The 17,215-nt window shown below is 39.3% G+C and overlaps 1 pseudogene; it reads right to left on the bottom strand.

Annotated features, from left to right (window-relative positions):
* Positions 1-833: 833 nt before the first annotated feature.
* Positions 834-13,854, bottom strand: LOC144656571 (uncharacterized; annotated as a pseudogene).
* Positions 13,855-17,215: the final 3,361 nt, after the last annotated feature.

Raw genomic sequence — 17,215 nt, 5'->3', positions numbered from 1 at the left:
ACTCAGCTAGGGTTACCCTAGGTGCTAGGGTAACCCTAGCGCCTTGTAAACGCTCTGCTAGGGATAACTCGCCTACCCCGGGACAACTTTATTTTGGCTCCAAAAAGCTAAATATGTTTAAAAATACCGACAAAAACAGCGAATTGTGACCAAGAAACATCGTGTTCATTCACAATTTGTCGTATTTTTGCACTGGAACGGAATTATTTTCGAATAACAGCTTCTAATGACAAAATTTTACAAGGTTAACTGAAGCGTAACCGGTGTAAGTTGACCCGGGTAAGTAGGGTTACCCTACCTGCGAATTTTGCTTGAATTTTGAATTCATTGCGCACTGGCAAGTATGACTTAGGAACAATGTCCCATTTTTCTCCGATGAGGCACTTTATGACTGATTGCAAGTCTGGATCTTGTGCTGAAATCCTTTCAATCTCTTTAATTATCAACGCAGCGGAGACAGCATACAGAGCTACCATGTGTATGTATCCATCGTCGTCCGGGGACTGATCTGAGGCAGGTATATTTGTCAGTCGTGAAAGGGCATCTGCAAAATTTTTTCTCGATGACACCTGACAGACTTCATAGCTTTACGGTTGTATACGTAGACCTCAGCGCTCTTTCCGGGCTGAAGGTTTGGACTTCCTTGGATAGATTACGTTGAGTGCTTCATGGTCTGTTACGAGGTCAAACTGTGGCAGCCCATACAAGTAGAAGTGCAAGCGTTCACATGCCCAAACTAGGGCTAGTGCTTCTTTCTTGGTTTGACTATAACGGCCCTCCACTTGGCTCAAACTACGACTGGCGTACAAGACGGAACGACTTTCTCCATTTTTCTATTGGACCAGTACTGCTCCAAGCCCCACCGGACTGGCATCTTCAAAAACACGAGTAGGTGCGTCCTTATCAAAGTACGCTAAGACTGGTGCACTTGCAACTTGACTCTTCAATTTCTGAAATGAGTTCTCTTGCTCCTCGCCCCACATAAACAGTTTTCCTTTTCTGGCAAGTCTTCTCAGGGGATCAGCAGTTGTTGTAAAATCGGTTATAAACCTGGCACTGAATCCAACGAGACCCAACAAGCTACGAACCTCTGAAGGTGTCTGCGGTTGACTTGAAAAGTGCTATTAACAGTGTTACAGTTTCCTGTGGCAAGAGTTCCTGCTGGATCCACTCGAAAGATTCCAAGATCCGTGGCAGTCGAATATCCTAGCAAACAACGACCTGTTTTGACAACAACGAAATCTGCCACAATCTTCGTTTTACCAACAGAGTCTTCTGACTGAAACTGACCTTCGATTTCAAGCGCACGACCCACATAAGCATACAACTTTCTTGTGCAGAGTTGCGCCTGAAGTTACTGATGTTTTAACTCCTTAACAGTGTCCATGCTTAAAAGATTGCTCCCAGGTCCAGAGTCAACCAACACATCCCTGTTTACTGTCCCAATGCTTACACAAAGCACTGGCTCAGCAGAAGCGGCCAAATTGCATGTCTGCTCTTCTACGGTAAAGACAAATGAATCATTCTCATCTGGAGGGTTCCAACGATCCCTCTACAAGATTGGCCTGCATTTTCTCAACTCTGATGTCTTCCGGCCTCCCCGTCGTTAAGTGGTATTTGTTTTTCCAAACTTTTGGATCCTTCCCCTCTTGCAACAGCTAGCATAGTGTCCTACACTTCCGTCCACGAGCTGGACAATTGCCGTCTTTAGCCAAGTAACCTTCTTTTCTACAGTTAAAACAAACCCTTTTACCTTTCGATCCACGCCCAGACCTTTGTTCGACAGCATTAGTCCCTGCTCCAACACTTGCTCCAGGTTCTTGTCGGTCTTGACTTGGCGTAACCGGCATTTGACTCACTTGCTCACGCGAAGCTTCCCACTTTCGGACCTTATCCATCGCAGCCTCTAGCGTAATATTATTCACCTCGAGTAATTTCTTCTTCAGTTCAACATCGGGGAGCTTTTCGATCAGATGATCTGACAAATTTTTTACCAAAGCTGCGCCAAAATTACAGTGACGAGCTTGTTTCCGTAAACGAACCATAAATTTATCAGCGGTCTCCCCCTTGGTCAACGCAAGTTGTCGAAAAACCACAGGTCGCCCAGACGTTGTATTCGATTTAGGTGATTATAAGACAATGTATGAATATACTTTGAAAATTGCTCGAAATAGAACTTGTATTGAAGATTTGAATAAAAATGTATTACCTTATGTTTATCATGCGTTATTTTGACATTTCTGTGCTTCTGGAGTGGGTTTAAAGCCGTTTAGACAAGTTTTTCTTTCCGACGTTGCTTCCCCTAAAGAGAAACGAAAGGCAGGTGACCTAGTTCGCCAACGGTTCGCACTCGAAGCTCCTTAAATACCACAAAAATTGTCGAATCTCACCAAAATTGCTTCAATACAGCCGTCGATAATTCTTCTTTCGATTTCCTTCGCTTAAGGTTCCAAAGTTTATTTTAACCGCCCGAGAAACGCTCGTGTTCGAGCGCTGGGTTTCCACTTTTGCTTTGTCTGAATGCGTGAAAAGTTATCTTGGGCACAAGATTAAAAAATTTAGCTAAGCGACCGCGCCATGGCGACAACGTCGGAAAGAAAAACTCGTCTAAACGGCTTTAAACCCACTCCAGAGGCACAGAAATGTCAAAATAACGCATGATAAACATAAGGTAAGAAATTTTTATTCAAATCTTTCATACAAGTACTATTTCGAGCAATTTTCAAAGTATTCTCATACATTGTCTTATAATCACCTAAATCGAATACAACGTCTGGGCGGCTGTGGAAAAAACATGGACTTCGTCCACGGCGCGAAAGTGAGCATCAAGAGGGTCTGGATGGGGTTAACTGACAACTGACAAATGGCCAAAATTTTAACTGACAACTGACAAATCGCCTAAAATCTAACTGACAACTGACATTTGTAGTGGCTTTTACTGACAACTGACAACTGACCAAACTGTCCTAAATAACCCACATGAGCATCGTTAATCCTAAAAAACCCGTTGTAAATAACACTCTTTGACTCTTTTCGTCAAACAAATGTACGTTTTATACGAATCTCAGCAGCGGGACGCTAGAGTTCCATATTTCGTTAATGATTCACTGTATGACCCATGTACATCAGGGTCATATTACCAGCTACGATCTCAAAGTTACGCTGAACACGCGCCAGTTTATGCAATGGCCGCCAATGCTGGCGTTGTAAAAGCTATTGTAAGCTTTTACAGAGTTGACTCGAACTCGGCTTTCGATCGATTTAGAAGCCGTATTCCGATAAATGATATAAATACAGTTCATGCGCTCAAAAAGCACCTTGTGGCATTCCTTGGCCTCAAAGATTTAACTAGAAAATGCGGCCTTGGTGACTTTGACATCAAGCTTTTCCGAATGGCACCGAATGAGAGTGGGAAAAGCGACAACTTCGCCATCACCACAGACGACCAGTGGAAGCTCGAACTACCAAGCTTACTGGATGGCACAGGAAGCGAAATGAACAGTATGTATTATAAGTGCATTTGTATCTTGTATTGATATAAATATGAATTATGCCTGTTAGTCCAGAAATCCTACAAGGTACGACTACGTGTTTCTTGTTCCCATTTTTGTTGCGATGTACGATGTGTTTGATACTTAATTATTTCTCTTGGCGTTATATATGTTATAATTACTGTGGCACTGTGTATATAAAACTAAATTTTGAAACTTTGCGGCAATGTGAACCACCGAGCGCGTTTGTTTCAGGTAGAAAACTGGTTATAATGCATGTACATGTCACATTTCAGTCGTATCAGTTGACCATTATGTAATTCAAGGGTTAAAACAGTGGCTAAAAATAGCGGTAATTCACAGCTAAAAACAAAATGTTACTGAAAACACTTCGCACTGCAAATGTAATACCAATCCATTAGAAATACCAATTCACTAATGATTATCATAACTCTCAGGGTCAATTCCTTGGATTTTCGACACTTTTTCATGCTGACTCAAATATCATCGTCCCTGCTGCATGTCCCCTCAGTGTGAACAACACATGATTTTGTCGCTGCTTCATATTGCTGCAACATGTCCCTGCGTCTTGACCCCACGTGTGCGGAGACCTTTATACATTATTTTTGAGTATAATGCACATTTTTTATTACAGACCAGTACAGGTTTTCATACTTCCACCGTGGAAACTCGGCTTTATTAGAAGCCAGCTTTTTTAATCGAGAAAATATGATACTCGCGGTTTTACTCAAATTCTCAAGATATTTTATTTTGCTCCGTAAACTCTTCTTGATATTTATTAAGGTCTATTAAGTATAAAGTGTTGAAGATAAATAGGTAGATTTAGACTGATATAGGTGATCATTGGTAGGCAAGTTAACGCTTAAATTTTTATCTCAGGTTGTAATGCAATTGCAATGGTTTTAACTCCAAATCTGAGAAAAAATAGTTCTTTAAGTAAGAATCTTGAATTAACGATACACTTTACGTTATATGTGCCAATCGAGCTAGCTTTTGGGTCAGAAATAAATAATTTAGTTACACGGTTAATTATTAACAGTCAAGTAACTGACAACTGACAAATCGCCTAAAATTTAACTGACAACTGACAAATCGCCTAAAATTTAACTGACAACTGACATTTGTACCCCCCATCCAGCCCCTCCATCAAGCGTACGAAGACACACTACATACTCGTTACCCTCCTCGGCATTGATCGGTCCTGAATCCGGAACGACTTCGAAAATATCTTGGACTTCCATGCCCGCTAAATGAAGTAATTGAGCTTTCTTTCGAGAGGCGTTCGTAATTCCTTTGCCATCGATGTAATATTGGTAAAATCGCTTCCACTGTCGCCACCGTTTGGCGACCTGAAAGGAAGAACCGGTTAAATCTTAGGGCGACAACGCTCGTTCCACTGAGTGCGACATCCTCGTCGCCAATTTTTAGTGTTCAAAGGCCACAAAGGCTTACAGCTGCTTTTAAAGCAGAACACACGCCCGTACACACAGTACATGCTTTCGCGCTCACTACACACTCTTCGCATCCCGGATGTACTCTTATGAGTAACCGCTGGGCTACATGTAATACACTACTACAGCCTCCCACTGCCACCCACTCCAAATGACCCCTTTTTCGCCAAATTTAGGGTATTCCTCGACAGTCTTTTATCATCCATGCAAATACCGAGAGATTGGGAAGCAGAGACATGTTCGTAACGCCTAACTTAAAGTCACGAGAATAGCCAAAGTTGGCAACGTTATAATCAGAAGCAGTACTTTCAAATTTAGTTTTTGAGGCGATTAAAACTAATTTATTTGATATGAGCTAGTTTTAAATATTCTCATTATAACAATTTTTACCATTTTGTAATTTAAAAAAAATTCGGCCAGCCAGAGAAACAGACAAGATGGGTTAACAAGAACAACGTAAAATACCAGTAAACGAAGCATAAACCTTCAGTTAATCAGTTTAGTTTATGGAACGAGAATTGGTACGTTCAAGTCAAAAAGTCAGTCGGTTTTATATTCGGCATAAACATTAGAGTTCAAGCTCAATAAGTAAGTAAGTAAGTAAGTAATTTGCCTTTATTTAAAAACACGATTTGGATAAAAGCTTACAGCTTGTGGGGTCGTGTAAATTAAAAGTATTAAAAGTTAAAAATATTTACAATTAATTAGGCTATTTACATTTGTATTTGATTTTAAAATTCATTTATAGTCTGCCCTTTTAGTTTTGCAAAAAGTTGTATTTTAATATTTTGATCATTATCCAGTTTGTAGCAGTTCTTAACAGGTTAAACTGTTGTTACCAATGATTGGGCATTTGTTTGGTACCATTATTGTAGGAGCAACTGTAAAAGGTTTGCAGTCCTGATCCATCAAAGTATATAAGAGATGGATAGTGCTGGAAACCGTTAATAGCCTCCTAAATTAAATACTTGTCAGATGCATGTACTTACAAAGCAACTAGACTTGATAGGTTTTCAAATATTCCTTCAGGTAGCACTTCTATTTTATTGTGGTTAAGGTCCCTGCAAAAAACAAAATCACATATAGTACGATTACAGTAAGACAGATCGACCCTTATATGCCACACCTTTAAGATGATTAAAAGTATCGACCCCTCGAACGAAGCTACCCACCAGAAGTAATGAAAGGAAAACACTGTTAAATGTGACAGTAACAATGGTTGTTACTTTCAAAACTTTACGATCGTTTGCCCTTAAATTAAGCCGCATTTTATCACAGTAATCGAGCGTAAGCTGGATAAGCAAATTATATACAGTGATATATTGTCCTATTTGCATCAAGCCACCAATTGCAATTATAATGTGGCCCACGACAGTTAAAACTTAAATTATTTGATATGAGCCACTTAAGTGTAATACTCCATAATTTTCGAGCTTTTTTAAAAGTTCGCGGTCACCGTACCTCACCGATTTCGCTGAAATTTGGCATGCAGTCTTGTTTTAGGGTCCTAACTACCAAATGGATATTAAAAAGTTTCAATTCTTTTTATTTTGGAAAATATCGAGAAGGCCGATTTGAAGCGTCCGTGACGGCCCGCCAACATGGCGGATCGAAGGTGTTCTTGTTATTTCGACACTGAACCTGCCGTCACAGTTTCTCGATCATACTTGGTATAGTTATAAAGAACTATCTTTCTTCTTTCTATATATCAAAATAGATTCGGTAAATGTTGAGTTTGGATGATCAACGGCCAAGAAGTTCGAAGGTATGTTAACGATGTTTTGAACAGTCTCAAATTTACTACAAAATGAAAGGCTAATAACTTCACTGTTATCTCGATTTAGAACAAGCCATTTACCATGAACAAAGCTTGTTCATTGGTGAATTGATTCCATTAATAAAAAAATTGGGGAAATGTAACCGTTAAGAATAAAAAATTATGGAACCTCTAGTAAATTGGCCATTTCAGCGCCATTTCAGCGGATCAGCTCATTTACCAGCAAATAATCGGGAGAAACATAAAAGGGTTACAGTCGTTTATAATAAGCAGTATTCAGGTATTCTTTGCTTATCTTAAACAAATACATAATCTTTGCCAAAGATATGGCGATTTTTGAGCGTACGATCGTTTCTCCAAATTTTTATGTCGGCAACTTTATTTTATTTGTTGTCGAGATTATACGCTGTTGTTATTCAATATTCGTTTTACAAGAACTTCTGTTGCTCGCATTTCCCAAATCACTGTTTAAGAAATTGCCCATTCCGTAACAGGGTCATTCTTACTTTTTCTTTAAAAATTACTAGGAAAGCAAGAATGTCATAGAACGGTTTTATACTAGTGAAAATACCTGTCAGACATAACTTCAACTGTTTGTGTTATCTGACTGTTTTCACAAATATGCAAATTAAGGAATTCTTAAAGTGCCTATCTTTAACTATTTCACGCTTTAAGATGAATTCCAGTCCGTACTGCACAGTCAAAGTTCAAAGTGCTTGTTTTACCGCTCATTTTTCCATTGAACATTCTTCAGTACAATCTTCAGCAAGAGACGACTTTTGGCAATCAGGGGACCCTATTTTAATAAATGTAAAGGATTAGATTCTTTGTGGCGTCAAACTTTTTAATAAGCGCCGCCCTCAAATAAGCGCCGCCCTCGAATAAGCGCCGCACTGGAGGCGTAAAAAATGTAATAAGCGCCGCGGCGCTTATTCGAGTAATTACGGTAGTCCCTTTCTTCACCTAGGTCGGCGATAAGGACATACGTGATGTAAGTCATGACGCATCACGAGTGGTGTCCTTATGGAGAGGTTCGACTTTAATAAAAAAAAAAGTCCGAGATAACAAAAACAGCCAAGTTCTCACCTGCTTTTTTTTGTAAAAAATCTGGACGAAAAACATTTGTATCTTTTAACTTGCCCTAAAAAGATTTGATTCGAAATTCATTTCAAATCAATGAGGAAAATGTGTTAGCTTCACTGTTATTATGTTGTTCCTGCCGCGAGTAAGCCACCCCTTCTTCGAACACGATAATTACTGATGACACAAACGTAAAGTCATGTTCATTTCAAAATCAGCTCGCATTATGCTTATTAACAGGTGAGCTCTTTTTTTCAACATTCAGAACACTGTGTCAGAGATCTAAAGAGGATTCGGAGGCATCACTCCCCCCCCCCCCCCCCCCTCCCCCCGCCTTCCTACAACAATACCAAAAAAAAAACCCAAACTCCCAGCTATTATAAATGCAGATTTACCGCTAGAAGCCGAGTATTTTTTAACCGCGTCAGTCAATAATAAACCGGTATTTCTATGCATAAATGCTTCTGAAACAAACTTCCGTGTCTCTCGTGCTTAGAAATGGACTTTAATAACTCTGATCATTCATTGATTTTTATCTGATCGCCAAATGAATAAACTTAATTAACACATTTAAAAGTCCACATTTCGTACCAAACTGTACAACCCCAGGGCTTATACAACCAGATTTTTGCACTTTCTTACACGGTGGGGGAACGTGATGGCCTAATAATGGTCACTGCGCTGGACTCTGGACCAAAAAGTCCTGGATAGAGCTTTTGGGGGACAATGCGTTAAGTTCTTTGGAAAGCCTCTCAACTCCCAGAGTCCCTTTCCTTACCCAGGTGTAAAAATGATAACCAGTCAATCTTTAGCTTTTCGGGAAGGGAGGTAACCCTGCGATGGAATAGCATCCCATTCGGGTGGAGTAAAAATACTCGTTGTCGCTTCGCGTTGCGGAAACCGGTATGAGCTCCGGCCTGATGGGCCACTAGGCTCGTAACCTGCCTATTGAGAGACCTGGCGGAGAACTACATAAATGGACCGGGCGGCCATAAATTTTTTATCGTGAATTGAGGCGCGGCGCTCCCACATTAAGGGGTGACATGGCATAACGAAGAGTAATTGATAATCCATTCCCCGAACTGTTCCAAATTCAGGCCACTGTGTAAAAGAACAAAAGAGGATACTAAGGCACCACTTCCACACCCCCCCCCCCCCCCCGAGCCCCCTAAAAAAAAAACAACACCAAAAAACACCCCAAGCTCCCAGCTATTATAAATGCAGATTTACAGCTCAAAAATAAACCGGTGTTTCTATGCATAAATGCTTCTGAAGCAAACTTCCGTGTCTCTCGTGCTTAGAAATGGACTTTAATAACTCTGATCATTCATTGATTTTTATCTGATCGCCAAATGAATAAACTTAATTAACGGAGCTCGAGCGCAATCTATAAATACACGTCAAGCTCAAACGATGTTCATTTCACAGCAGTTAGAATTTTACTCGAGCTTCTGTATCTCTTCGACTTTCATTGCTGATAACGAGCATTCTGCCTGGAGACACAAAACTTCGTTTGGCCAAAAGGTAGGCGAAAAGATTTAGAGGAATCTTTAAAGATGATTTCCAGTCCGTACTGCGCAGACTCGGGGTTTGTTTACGTTTTTGTTTTGAATTCGTTGAAACGTTACACTTCGGTGACAGCATACATGACGTTTTTCAGTCCGCCATTACAGTTCGTTTCGTTCAAGAATTTCTGATGAGCTGAGACGTCGGTTTGAAATAGCGTCAAGGTTCTTCTACTCGTTATTATTTGTTCTGCAAGGATATCTGGCGTTAATAATGAAGAAAAAGGTAAGTTTGTTGCAGAATTTTTAGTTTTGCTTGTAAACATTCCCTTCGTGTGGGCTCACATAAACATTGCAGCCGAGACTGCGCAGTACGGACTGGAATTCATCTTAAAGCGTGAAATAGTTAAAGATAGGCACTTTAAGAATTCCTTAATTTGCATATTTGTGAAAACAGCCAGATAACACGAACAGTTGAAGTTATGTCTGACAGGTATTTTCACTAGTATAAAACCGTTCTATGACATTCTTGCTTTCCTAGTAATTTTTAAAGAAAAAGTAAGAATGACCCTGTTACGGAATGGGCAATTTCTTAATCAGTGATTTGGGAAATGCGAGCAACAGAAGTTCTTGTGAAACGAATATTGAATAACAACAGCGTATAATCTCGACAGCAAATAAAATAAAGTTGCCGCCATAAAAATTTGGAGGAACGATCGTACGCTCAAAAATCGTCATATCTTTGGCAAAGATCATGTATTTGTTTAAGATAAGCAAAGAATACATGGAAACTGCTTATTATAAACGACTGTAACCCTTTCATGTTTCTCCCGATTATTTGCTGTTAAATGAGCTGATCTGCTGAAATGGCGCTGAAATGGCCAATTTACTAGAGGTTCCATGATTTTTTATTCTTAACGGTTACATTTCCCCAATTTTTTTATTAATGGAATCAATTCACCAATGAACAAGCTTTGTTCATGGTAAATGGCTTGTTCTAAATCGAGATAACAGTGGAGTTATTAGCCTTTCATTTTGTAGTAAATTTGAGACTGTTCAAAACATCGTTAACATACCTTCGAACTTCTTGGCCGTTGATGATCCAAACTCAACATTTGCCGAATCTATTTTGATATATAGAAAGAAGAAAGATAGTTCTTTATAACTATACCAAGTATGATCGAGAAACCGTGACGGCAGGTTCAGTGTCGAAGTAACAAGAACACCTTCGATCCGCCATGTTGGCGAGCCGTCACGGACGCTTCAAATCGGCCTTCTCGATATTTTCCAAAATAAAAAGAATTGAAAATTTTTAATATACATTTGGCAGTTAGGACCCTAAAACAAGACTGCATGCCAAATTTCAGCGAAATCGGTGAGGTATGGTGTCCGACCAAAGTTCGAATCTTATAGACTATGACAATTAAGAAGTTTTCTGTAATTCAGCATCATTTTGACTGACAGAAAGACAGACAGACAGACAGGCAGGCAGACAGGCAGGCAAACAGGCATGCAGCAGGCAGGGAGTTGGACAGAAAAACAGGCAAGCAGACATACAGAGTGATATACCTCCAGTCTGACAAAGGCATCCCCTTTTCGTAATAACCTCCTGTATAGTTATCCCCACCCACATCCCCAAGAGTAAGTGTTGTTATGTTCGCTGGGATGCCTGTGTACCCAGTCCTTCTTGCATCAGAAACAAGAGTGATGAAAGGACTCCTATCTTTGAACTTCTTTGTATTGTTTAGGGTTAAAGTGAATCGTGCTGTTAAGTCTGTTGTAAGCTGAAATATGGTTCGAACTGTCAAAAATCTGATGTTTATGAAAATTTCCTTGTATAGTTACTGATTGCGTGTTTTGGCAAAATACCGTCAAAGTGATGTTGGGATCATCACCTTACTCGACCTGTTTGCTGTACCTGTAAAATTTCTACCGTTATAAGCGTTGATCATATTAGACTGTGCACCTTTGCGATGCAAAGTTTGCGGATACTGATGAACTGCTTATCCGTTAAATTTGGTACCAGTTCGAGGAGAATTGCTCGGGTTAAAGATCCTGGTTTGCGCACGACTCTTAAAGAATAATCCTTATACTGTAGTCGCAGATATTGTGCCAATAGTATCACCGAAGGCATGTGAACAAAAAAAGGAATGGTTCTTTGGCTGTAGCTAGACTGCAGGAAATTCTTGCTTTATTAGGTATTCCTTGAACTTGCAACACTGTTTTACCAGTTTCCCTATTTCTAGCACTGAATCCCATGGTAGGTGTTGCTCGCAAACCTCTCTGCGAGTCGATTTGTGGTATAGATCGTCTTACCCAGCTGTGGGACTTGTCATTTCTAAGACGCAAAGGCCTGGGCACAGCCCCCTTACTCAGGCTGTAAGGCTTGCCACTCCAAGAGGGTCAATTACTTATGCCTAACTAGTCAGAATTTCTCTCTAACTAGTTTCCACAGAACCTTTAGTAAAGATCACGACCATGGTATCTTTCTGCTTGCTCCAAGAAAGTCTCGGTAACTTTGCTTCTTTGGCTTTCATGCACAAATGTTTCTTGTCATATATTTTCCCTTCGTCTCTCAATTCAGCGTTAGCCACCACCACATAATAGTGGCATGTATGTAGTTTAAACTCCGCTTCTCAATATACTAAGACTGTAACCTTTTCAAATTATAAATTGTTCCCCTGGGCAGTGGTAATTCTTCCACTAACGATCCTCAAAATCTTCGTGATATTTGGCTTTCAAGTTTTCTAGCTGTTGCTTTAGAGTTCCACCAAGAAGAAACAGTGGCTGTGTTGAACCGAACAACGGACTAGTTAATAACAAAGCCTAAAACCTGTGTGTACCTGCAAGACTGACTGCTAAAAATCGCCACAAAGCGCAACAGCCAGCTTTGAAACGGTTTTAAACCAGCACAATCCAGAGCATGTTTTAGAGTGGAGTTCCAGTCTCCAATCTACAATCGTTTAAGGACGAACTAGTCTAATATTCCTTAGCTGATTTGTCGAAGATGGTTCGTATATTTGTGCTTTCTGCTTGTTTTTCTTCTGCTGCTTCGTAGGGGGTCTTACAGGGGCGGTCTCTGGCACGGTTCACGGGCAGAAAAAATAAAAATAAATAACGGATCACGGATATTAAAATTTCATTTTTCCGAATGACGAAAATAAGCAAGTAACGTACTACTTTTCTATCTCGCTGTTACCCAAAGAAATTCACATTTACGTTTCACGGCAAATCAAATCTGCTAATCACGCATCAAAAAAGTATCCCCGAACCACCCTCGTGTAAAGAAGGTCAAAACTTCCTTTCTTTCTAAGGCTAATCATTAACTCTCTCCACGGTTCCTTCCTCCAGTTGGTCTTGGATTTAATTAATTAATAATTTGTCGGCAATGTACTGTTCTACTATTGGCTTGCTATGCCTATATCCATTCATCTTTTTCTTCAGTTTTCTTTCTCTTGACATCATTTTTGGCCAATCTCTGAGGGAGCAACAGATTACGATATTCACCTAGACTACATTGAAATTCTAGAAAGAAACCTGAATAGACTAGAACGCCTTTTTCTGGTCGTTTTGCATTCCATGCCATGCATCCACGATCGAAACTCCGTAAACGAACATTTGCAGAATAGAAGCATGTTTATTAGTTAAATGGACTCACTCACATGATTGTATTTTGTGCCTCAGGGTTGCAGGTGCTTACTTTATTCTCTCGCTCCTGAACATTTATATTTCCCACAAGTTTAGTTACCTTTGTCTGCATCTTTGGAGACTAGCAGCAAATAAGACCAGATTATGCATGCAGTGCCACTGTTTCAAACTATACGTCTACGAAGGCAACAGAACGTTTGCGAATATTTAGTTTCTTAAAAGTGTTTATAAGATTATTTTACATTTTTAAATCAGTTTTAAAAAAAGTTTTTAGGTAACCATGATAAACACTGATCGCCCAAATAACAAAATGTAACATGTTTTTTGGGAAAGACGCCTTATATGAATATCATATATAAGACAAATATAAAAGTAAAAAAAATGTCGACGATCGTATAATAGGATTAGCTCCAAATTTAATTCCTTGGAAAATTTTCCTGCCTGAAGATTTTGTGTGTTTTTAAAAAACGAGCGTTTCTCGGGCGGTTAAAATAAACTTTGGAAACTTAGGCGAAGTAAATCCAAAGAGGAATTATCGACGGCTGTATTGAAGAAACAAGAAACAATACAACTGACATTTGTACCCCCCCCCCCCCCCCCCCCCATCCAGCCCCTCCATCAAGCGTACGAAGACACACTACATACTCGTTACCCTCCTCGGCATTGATCGGTCCTGAATCCGGAAGGACTTCGAAAATATCTTGGACTTCCATTCCCGCAAAATGAAGTAATTAAGCTTTCTTTCGCGAGGCGTTCGTAATTCCTTTGCCATCGATGTAATATTGGTAAGATCGCTTCCATTGTCGCCACCGTTTGGCGACCTGAAAGGAAGAACCGGTTAAATCTTAGGGCGGCAGCGCTCGTTCCACTGAGTGCGACATCCTCTTCGCCAATTTGTAGTGTTCAAAGGCCACAAAGGCAAGTCACAAGGGCTAACAGCTGTTTTTAAAGCAGAAAACACGACCGTACACACAGTACATGCTTTCCCGTTCACTACACACTCTTCGCATCTCGGATATACTCTTATGAATAACCACTGGGCTACATGTAATGCACTACAGCCTCCCACTGCCACCCACTGCAAATGACCCCTTTTACGCCAAATTTAGGGTATCCCTCGACAGTCTTTTATCATCCATGCAAATACCGAGAGATTAGGCAGCGTAGACTTGTTCGTAAATCCTAACTTAAAGTCACGAGAATAGCCAAAGTTGGCAACGTTATAATCAGAAGCAGTACTTTTAAAGTTAGTTTTTGAAGCGATTAAAACTAATTTATTTAAGAACGGTGCCTACTAATAACGAAGTAACTTTGCCTGGCCGAAGACTGTGCAAGACTGTAGATGTTACCAAGAGTTATTAAAATCCAAAAAGAAAATTGGGGGTAGCCACGCAAATGTTCGAGATAATTAGGTTTGAAAACTGGAAAAAAGTGCTGACGTGGCATTTTAAAGAAAACGTAAAATAAAATAAAATTCCTTGCAAATGCCATTCGAAATTGGTTTTTCATGAACAAAATCAACATTAAGTATAACAATCTTTAAAATAACTAACAAATAATGTCTTTGAAACTGCGTGATCTACGATTTTATTAACAAAATAATTGTGTTTGAGCAGTTTTTGACTCTAACAGCTCTCTCGTGCACGGCCAGAAAATTGGCCTAATTTTTTTTTCACTTAATGACAAACTAAACATGTGCTCTATAGACTTAACACTTCCATTCTATAAAATAGAAAGTAGGGGTCACCGCGCGCTTTTAAAAGTTATACGAGTTCTTTTCAAGCTCTATCGAATTGTTTTTAGGATCTGTTACATTTTTCCTTTCCCCTCCCTAGCGAGTTAAATATTTGCATCTCTCGCACGCGCGCAATATGTAGTTAGCAGTTTGCGAGTTACATTTAAGCGCTTAGCGATTTGTTTTAAACTATTAATGTAAGCCATTTTTAGAGGTCAATGGTAACTAAAATGTTGCTTTTCCGCTGTACCTGGCTTAGTATATGCCCATAAACTGGATTTCGTCGCACCAGAAATGTTTCTTGATTTTAGTCGCGCGCTTGGTCGCGTAGTTGAACTCGTCATTTTGCGCGAGCAAATTAATCAAAAGCGCGCGCGTCCAGTGTGTTCGATGCATTGCGTAATGCGCAGAACAAGTGCGCAGTAACAATAGGAGGAACCGTCCTTAATATGAGCTAGTTTTAAATATTCTCATTATAACAATTTTTACCATTTTGTAATTCAAAAAAAAAAAAAATCAGCCAGCCAGAAATAAAATGAGTCTGAAATTGGCCTAGCTGCACATTCACAGCGAAATTATTAACTTATTGCTAACCCGAGGTGGCCTCCCCCATAAGCCTTGTGGTTTCTTGGAGGTCTCCTCGCCCTATCTTTTTAAGTTATTTTAATTTGTATGTTTAATTCTGAAGTAGCAAATAAATGATGATGATGATGATGATGATGATGATGATGATGATGAGAAACAGACAAGACGGGTTAACAAGAACAACGTAAAATACCAGTAAACGAAGCATAAACCTTCAGTTAATAACTTTAGTTTATGGAACGAGATTTGGTACGTTCAAGTCAAAACGTCAGTCGGTTTTATATTCGGCATTAAGTTTAGAGTTCGAGCTCAATATTCATTTATAGCCTGCCCTTTTTGTTTTGCAAAAAGTTGTATTTTAATATTTTGATCATTATCCAGTTTCTAGCAGTTCTTAACAGGTTAAACTGTTGTTACCAATGATTAGGCATTTGTTTGGTACCATTATTGTAGGAGCAACTGTAAAAAGTTTGCAGTACTGATCCATCAAAGTATAAGAGATGGAAAGTGCTGGAAACCGTTGATAGCCACCTTAATTAAATACTTGTCAGATGCGTGTACTTACAAAAAAAGTAGACTTGATAGGTTCTCAAATATTCCTTCAGGCAGCACTTCTATTTTATTGTGCCTAAGGTCCCTGCAAAAAACAAAATCACATATAGTACGATTACAGTAAGACAGATCGACCCTTATATGCCACACCTTTAAATGCCATTCGAAATTGGTTTTTCATGAACAAAATCAACATTAAGTATAACAATCTTTAAAATAACTAACAAATAATGTCTTTGAAACTGCGTGATCTACGATTTTATTAACAAAATAATTGTGTTTGAGCAGTTTTTGACTCTAACAGCTCTCTCGTGCACGGCCAGAAAATTGGCCTAATTTTTTTTTCACTTAATGACAAACTAAACATGTGCTCTATAGACTTAACACTTCCATTCTATAAAATAGAAAGTAGGGGTCACCGCGCGCTTTTAAAAGTTATACGAGTTCTTTTCAAGCTCTATCGAATTGTTTTTAGGATCTGTTACATTTTTCCTTTCCCCTCCCTAGCGAGTTAAATATTTGCATCTCTCGCACGCGCGCAATATGTAGTTAGCAGTTTGCGAGTTACATTTAAGCGCTTAGCGATTTGTTTTAAACTATTAATGTAAGCCATTTTTAGAGGTCAATGGTAACTAAAATGTTGCTTTTCCGCTGTACCTGGCTTAGTATATGCCCATAAACTGGATTTCGTCGCACCAGAAATGTTTCTTGATTTTAGTCGCGCGCTTGGTCGCGTAGTTGAACTCGTCATTTTGCGCGAGCAAATTAATCAAAAGCGCGCGCGTCCAGTGTGTTCGATGCATTGCGTAATGCGCAGAACAAGTGCGCAGTAACAATAGGAGGAACCGTCCTTAATATGAGCTAGTTTTAAATATTCTCATTATAACAATTTTTACCATTTTGTAATTCAAAAAAAAAAAAATCAGCCAGCCAGAAATAAAATGAGTCTGAAATTGGCCTAGCTGCACATTCACAGCGAAATTATTAACTTATTGCTAACCCGAGGTGGCCTCCCCCATAAGCCTTGTGGTTTCTTGGAGGTCTCCTCGCCCTATCTTTTTAAGTTATTTTAATTTGTATGTTTAATTCTGAAGTAGCAAATAAATGATGATGATGATGATGATGATGATGATGATGATGATGATGAGAAACAGACAAGACGGGTTAACAAGAACAACGTAAAATACCAGTAAACGAAGCATAAACCTTCAGTTAATAACTTTAGTTTATGGAACGAGATTTGGTACGTTCAAGTCAAAACGTCAGTCGGTTTTATATTCGGCATTAAGTTTAGAGTTCGAGCTCAATATTCATTTATAGCCTGCCCTTTTTGTTTTGCAAAAAGTTGTATTTTAATATTTTGATCATTA

Source organism: Oculina patagonica, chromosome 6, assembly GCF_052425735.1.
Source record: "Oculina patagonica isolate OP01 chromosome 6, crgOcupat, whole genome shotgun sequence".
NCBI lineage: Eukaryota > Metazoa > Cnidaria > Anthozoa > Scleractinia > Oculinidae > Oculina > Oculina patagonica.
This window is presented reverse-complemented; position numbering and strand designations above follow the sequence as displayed.